Source organism: Rutidosis leptorrhynchoides, chromosome 1 (assembly GCF_046630445.1).
Source record: "Rutidosis leptorrhynchoides isolate AG116_Rl617_1_P2 chromosome 1, CSIRO_AGI_Rlap_v1, whole genome shotgun sequence".
Classification (NCBI taxonomy): domain Eukaryota; kingdom Viridiplantae; phylum Streptophyta; class Magnoliopsida; order Asterales; family Asteraceae; genus Rutidosis; species Rutidosis leptorrhynchoides.
In genome coordinates, this window is record NC_092333.1 from 589,561,142 (window position 1) to 589,568,385 (window position 7,244).

Consider the following 7,244-nt stretch of genomic DNA (forward strand, 5'->3'; position numbering starts at 1 on the left):
CTTTGACCAACCTCATGCATTACTGATATTAATACAACCTATTGTTTAGGTGAGACTAACATTCTTTCTTGCACACGTTGACCTTGTGAAGTACATTTACATTCTTGCACTCAAGGTGAGATCATAGTCCCACTTTCACTCTTTTATACTTATACTTGGGATGATAAAACATAAACGAATTATACTTTTATACTTTGAACACAAATACAAAAGTAAAGATACATACGAGTTAGAACAAAAATCCTCAAGTCCAATTATCATTAGTTACACTTGTAGGGTGTAAGCAAGAACTTATGTTGTGTGGCCATACGGGTTTGACGAACCTCATCCGGATGGATGAAACATATTTTCGGTATATAGTGTAGGTTTTAACACTATTATGCAGATGTAAGATCCAGTTAAGCTTTGGTAATTGGGTGCTCGTGATACAAACAACATCTTTTGGGATGTATACGCTTTGATAATCGCTTTATACTAAATCTTGTGGTTCAATACAATATACTTACTAAACCTATAATTTCACCAACGTTTTTCGTTGACAGATTTTTTATGTTTTTCTCAGGTCCTTGAATGCTAAGTGATACATGCTTCCGCACTCTACTTTTTGATACTTGATTGGATGTCGGGTATACATGCATACATGGAGCGTTTTTTGACTTACTTTAAATTGTGTCGCATAGGTTTCATTTGTACTTTAAACGTTGTAATACAACTAGTCGTTGAACTACCTTTGTAAACCTTGAAACATCCATGCATTTGAAATGAATGCGACATATTTTGGTCAAACGTTGTTTTAAAGACTTATGACCACGTAACGGGACCTAAGTAGACAGCGCCGTCAATGACGATTTTGTCGGGTTGCTACAGATGGTATCAGAGTGTTGGTTGTAGGGATTTAGAGTTCATTGGTGTCAACCCCGAGTCATAGGGTACATTAGTGAGTCTAGACTACAACCGGCATATAGACTTGAAGTAGGACTTGTTTGACTACTTCTGCATTTATACTTGAACTCTTCTATTCGTATCTAACTCTTATTTCATTTTAACCTCACGTTGTTTAATTTAATTGACACACCATCTTGACTTTATGAGATAATGTCGAATGCACATATGAATTAGGGTAATATAATTGCTGGGATTATATTACGGTGACTCATATGGACGTTCCGACATTATAACATGAAGAATTTAGGGCGAGTCAAGGAAAATTTCTATCTATCTTTATTCCATATCACGATTAGTATTATTGAGAATACTAATCAACGATATTCTTGTGTCTTGAAGGAACAATGCCTCCTCGCCGAGTTCCACGCAATGAAACTCCCGAACAAGCTCTTTAACGAATGATAGCCACCGCCGTAGATGCGGCCATGGCCGGACACTCATCCAACAACAACAACAATAACAACAACAACAACAACAACAACAACAACAACAACAACAACAACAACAACAACAACAACAACAATGGAGCTGGTAACTCAAACGAGGGATGCTCCTACAAAACTTTCATGGGGTGAAAACCTCATACTTTCGATGGGACCGGAGGATTGGTTGCTCTCACTCGATGGTTTGAGCAAACGGAAGCCGTTTTTAGCATAAGCGATTGCCGGGACCAAGACAATGTCAAATACTCCACCCACACTTTTGCCAGTATCGCTCTCACGTGGTGGAACGCGTATGTACAATCGGTGGGTCCTGATGAAGCCCACGCTCTCTCTTGGTCCGATTTAAAAGAAAAGATGATCACTGAATACTTTCCCCGCCAAGAGACTCGAGGGCTCGAAAGCGAGCTAAGAGGTTTGAAAGCGGTCAAAAACGACCTCAACGCTTATAATCAACGGTTTGCCGAGCTAGCTCTAATGTGTCCAAACCTTGTAAATCCCGAGCCTCTACGAGTTGAACTTTACATGGATGGCCTTCCTAAGAGCATCAAACACGGGGTATTGTCATCCAAACCCGCCAACCTACAAGAAGCTTTAAAGATGGCCAGCCAATTGATTGAAACGGTGGATGAAATCGTAGTACCGGAACCTAAGGCCGAGGATAAGTCGGGTGGAAACAAAAGAAAATGGGAAGCCACTCCATCAAGCAACTATAACAACAACAACTTAACCAAAAAGCCTTTCACTCCCGACGGCAAGAAAGGTTATACTGGAATTTTTCCGTATTGCAAAAAGTGCCACAAACATCATTTGGGTGAATGTGGAAAGCCGTTTTGCATCAAGTGCCAAAGAAGTGGCCATTTGGCCCACAATTGTAGAAATACCGCCCTCGTTGCTTAAAAGGGGCCCAATGCACCAAAACCGGGTGTTTGTTATGAATGTGGCCAACTGGGTCATTATAGGAATGCGTGTCCAAAGAAGAAAGCTAACCCCAATGCACACGGCTGAGCTTTCAACATTAATACCGATGAAGCACGAGATGACAATGAACTAGTCACGGGTACGTTTCTTCTCAACAATTATTATGTCTCTTATTTATTCGATTCGGGTGCCGATAAGGGTTTTGTATCCAAGACCTTGACTCATTATTTTTGCACTCCACCACTTCCATTAGATACTACTTACACCATTGAAGTGGCCAACAGGAAACTATTGAGTGCCGACAAATTTTATCGGGGGTGTACGTTAAACTTAATGGGTAAAGAATTTGAAATTGACTTGATACCTATAGAACTAGGGAGCTTCGATGTAATAATTGGTATGGATTGGTTAGCCGAAACGAAATCTCACATCCTTTGTGATCTTAAAGCGATTCAAATTCCTATCGAGAATGGTGAACCCTTGATTGTCTATGGCGATAAGAGTTGCACTGGACTCAACCTCGTCTCGTGCCTTAAAGTTGAAAAATATCTTCGTAAAGGTTGTTTCGCAATTCTAGCCCATGTTAAGAAAGTCGAGACTGATGAGAAGCATATCAATGATGTGCCAATTGTTAGTGACTTTTCCGATGTTTTTCCCGACGAATTTTTGGGTCTTCCACCTCATCGATCGGTTGAATTTCAAATCGATCTTATTCCGGGAGCCGCACCCGTAGCACGTGCACCATATAGGCTTGCTCCATCCGAAATGCAAGAATTGCAAAAGTCAAATTCAAGAACTACTTGACCGTGGTTTGCTCCAACCTAGCCATTCACCATGGGGCGCTCCGATTTATTCGTTAAGAAGAAAGATGGATCCCTACGAATGTGCATCGATTATCGTGAACTATACAAATTGATGGTTAAGAACCGATATCCTCTTTCATGCATCGACGACCTTTTTGATCAACTACAAGGGTCTTGTGTATATTCAAAAATCGATCTCCGCTCGGGTTATCATCAACTAAGGGTTAAGGGGGAAGATGTCTCCAAAACTGCTTTCTGGACTCTCTATGGTAGTTACGAATTCCTTGTCATGTCATTTGGTCTAACTAATACACCGGCCTTGTTCATGGATCTTATGAACCGCGTGTGCAAACCGTATCTCGACAAGTTCGTTATTGTATTCACCGATGATATCTTGGTCTATTCTAAAAGCGAAGAAGAGCACGAACAACACCTTCGACTTGTGCTCGAACTCTTGAGACAAGAACAACTCTACGAATTCCTTACAACTTCCTCTTCGAATCCATACCAACTTCATCTCATTTGGGTAACTTTCTAAAAACACTAGATTTAATGTTTTTGACTTATAAAAGTGTTAGTTAGTGTCTATGGCTCGAGTCTAACATGAATATATGATTTGTATGCTCGATCTCATTGTTTTAGTGTAACTAGCATGGACTTGAAAAGTGCGTGTTTAATCTTGAGTTTTGGATGATTAAATGTTGTTGTTATGATAAAGTTCATGTATTAAATATGATACTAGCATCACTAGCTTCATTTTGATGTGTAGGTTGATTAAGAAAACATCACTAACATGATTATTGATTTGGTGATTTTGGTTAGGGTTTGATAGACTTAATTATGAACTTTTGATGCATTAAATGCTTGACAATGTTGTTTGTAAGTGTTTAGTTGTATTGTATGCGTAATTAAATACGAAACGACGTATTATATGTGTGCATTCAATTCCCGAATCATCAATGTGCATTTATGAACTTGAATGTAATTAATGATGAACATTTAATGCAGATTTGGTTGTCATAAATGTTGAATTGGTTGATGAAATGTGTTTAGTTGTTTTCCTCATCAATATACCTTTCCAACGATATAAGATACATATTCTGATTGTTTCCGGATCATAAGTTGTGATTGTTTGAAGTTTGATTCGTGCACTTGTGCAATTTCAGCAAGACAGAAATCTGTACCACATCTGGATGCCTTCCCAACCCTTGGACGCCGTCCAGGCCTTCATTGCTGGACGCCGTCCAGGCCATTTGGACGCCGTCCAAATGAACTGCAGAATTCTGATCAAGTTGGTCATACACTGTTTAATTCCAACTATGCTATGCACCTCTGATTAACATGTAACTCATTCTAACATGCTCATATATGATTATAAAACTCAGAAAAATTGTCCGAGACCCGACCAGAACGTGTTGACTTTTTCATTGACTTTGACTTGACCAAAGTTGACTTTCATTCAAACTTAACCAAATATTTATGCAATCGTTCTAGCGTGCTTTTATACTTGTATCTTGCATGAAACTTGACAACGTGATTCACATGCTACGTAATCGAGTCGTAACGAGCCATAGGACTAATTGAACACTTTGACCGACCTCATGCGTTACCGATGTTAATACAACCTATTGTTTAGGTCGAGACTAGCATTCTTTCTTGCACACGTTTACCTTGTGAAGTACATTTACATTCGTGCACTCAAGGTGAGATCATAGTCCCACTTTCACTCTTTTATACTTATACTTGGGATGAGAAAACATAAACGAATTATACTTTTATACTTTGAACAAAAATATAAAAGCAAAGATACATACGAGTTAGAACAAAAATCCTCAAGTCCAATTATCATTAGTTACACTTGTAGGGTGTAAGCGAGAACTTATGTTGTGTGGCCATACGGGTTTGAAGAACCCTCATCCGGACGGATGAAACGTACTTTTGGTATATAGTGTAGGTTCTAACACTATTATTCAGAGGTAAGATTCTGTTAAGCTTTGGTAATTGGGTGCTCGTGATACAAACAACATCTTTTGGGATGTATACGCTTTGATAATCGCTTTATACTAAATCTTGTGGTTCAATACAATATACTTACTAAACCTATGATTTCACCAACATTTTTCGTTGACAGATTTTCTATGTTTTTCTCAGGTCCTTGAATGCTAAGTGATACATGCTTCCGCACTCTACTTTTTGATACTTGATTGGATGTCGGGTATACATGCATTCATGGAGCGTTTTTTGACTTACTTTAAATTGTGTCGGATAGGTTTCATTTGTACTTTAAATGTTGTAATACAACTAGTCGTTGAACTACTTTTGTAAACCTTGAAACATCCATACATTTGAAATGAATGCGACATATTTTGGTCAAACGTTGTTTTAAAGACTTATGACCACGTAACGGGACCTAAGTAGACGGCGCCGTCAATGACGATTTTGTCAGGTCGCTACAACATTGCTATAAAGTCAAGCTGAGTAAACTAAAAAGAACATGTTATGTTGTACATTAGGTGTCAACTAGGGTGTTGTTTGCTAATTGGGATTCTAATGTGTTCTTCTTTACTTAAGTAATTTTGTTAACCAATTTATATAAAAAAAATTTCTGAATCATGAATGTCCTTTAATCCATTTTTGTAAATTTGGCAAATGGAACATTAATTTCAATCGTTCAGAAGTTAGATGGCTGCTTAGAACAGAAATTTGAAATTTATAAGGAAAAAAACTTGGGGAGTGTGTTTTGCCATAATTACCGTTTTCAAGAGCATTATTGAATTATAATTTCTGTTCGATTTTCAGATTCGTTGGATACTGTGTTGGAGGTTTTATTAAATTCTTTCGTGTAGGGTAAAATAATCGATAGCCGGATAAATCACTGAATCGTGGTATCACTTTCCGAAAGTAATTATTCGACCCTTATAGCCTGGGTTACACGAATATCACTTTGGGATAAGACAGAGATTAAATTCTTGTTTTGGCAGAAACAAGAATTCCTTTTGCAGAAGAATATTTTGGTGTTCGTACCTTGTGTATTTTTCTCATGCATATTGGTTAATATATTTATATACACCCTTAATCATGAAAGAGCCTTTTATTAAAATCAATTGGCCGATTGATTAATAAAAGTATCTTCTATAATATTCAAAAGTGGTTACAGGAAGAATATTTCTATAAACAAATATTATCACTTCCATCATTAAAGTAAAAGTTGTTACTTTTACAATAAACAAATATTATATTTTACAACTATCAAAGCATGAGTGATCACTTTATAATAAACAAGTATTATTCCTTCAACCACTAAAGCAAAAGTGGGTGCAAGAATAATTCTTCCGTAATCACTCAAAATTGTGTTAAGTGTTTTCTTACTGCTGTCTCTTAAGAACCAGCACTGCAAAAGGACCAGCAGCGCAAAAATCAGCAAACAGGACCAGCAGCGCAAAAGTCAGCATACAGGACCAGCAGCGCAAAAGTCAGCATACAGGACCAGCAGCGCAGAGGAACCAGCAAACAGGACCAGCTGCGCAGAACAACCAGCACAGGGACCAGCTGCGCAGAACAACCAGCACAGGGACCAGCTGCGCAAAACAACCAGCACAGGGACCAGCTGCGCAGAACAACCAGCACAGGGACCAGCAATGCAGAACAACCAGCACAAGGACCAGCAATGCAGAACAACCAGCACAAAACACTTAGCCAAATTTCAGCTTACTAAGAAAACTTAGTACTGAAAACACTTAGTCAAATTTCAGGTAGACCAAGTCATGATAGTAAATAATGGAAAACCACTTTTGGGTTCGGGTAATCTATCACTTAATGGGTGTACACTCCGTACCTCCAAACCCATTTACAAGTGTAGATTAAAACCCAAAATTACACTAAATTTACAACAATCCTCCCCAATTTAGTGCAATTCGTTTCATGAGAATTAAACAAATTAAAACAAAACTCATGCATAAATGAAAATATCTTGAAGATTGAATTTTCACCTTAGTACATTACACATTCCAAATATTCAAGAATCGGGGTGTTCTAAGAATTGAACCCTTCAACCCATTTGAATAACTGAAAATAACATACACATAAGTTTTCAAATACTCTAAAGCTATCCTGAAACTTTACAAGCCATGTGTCC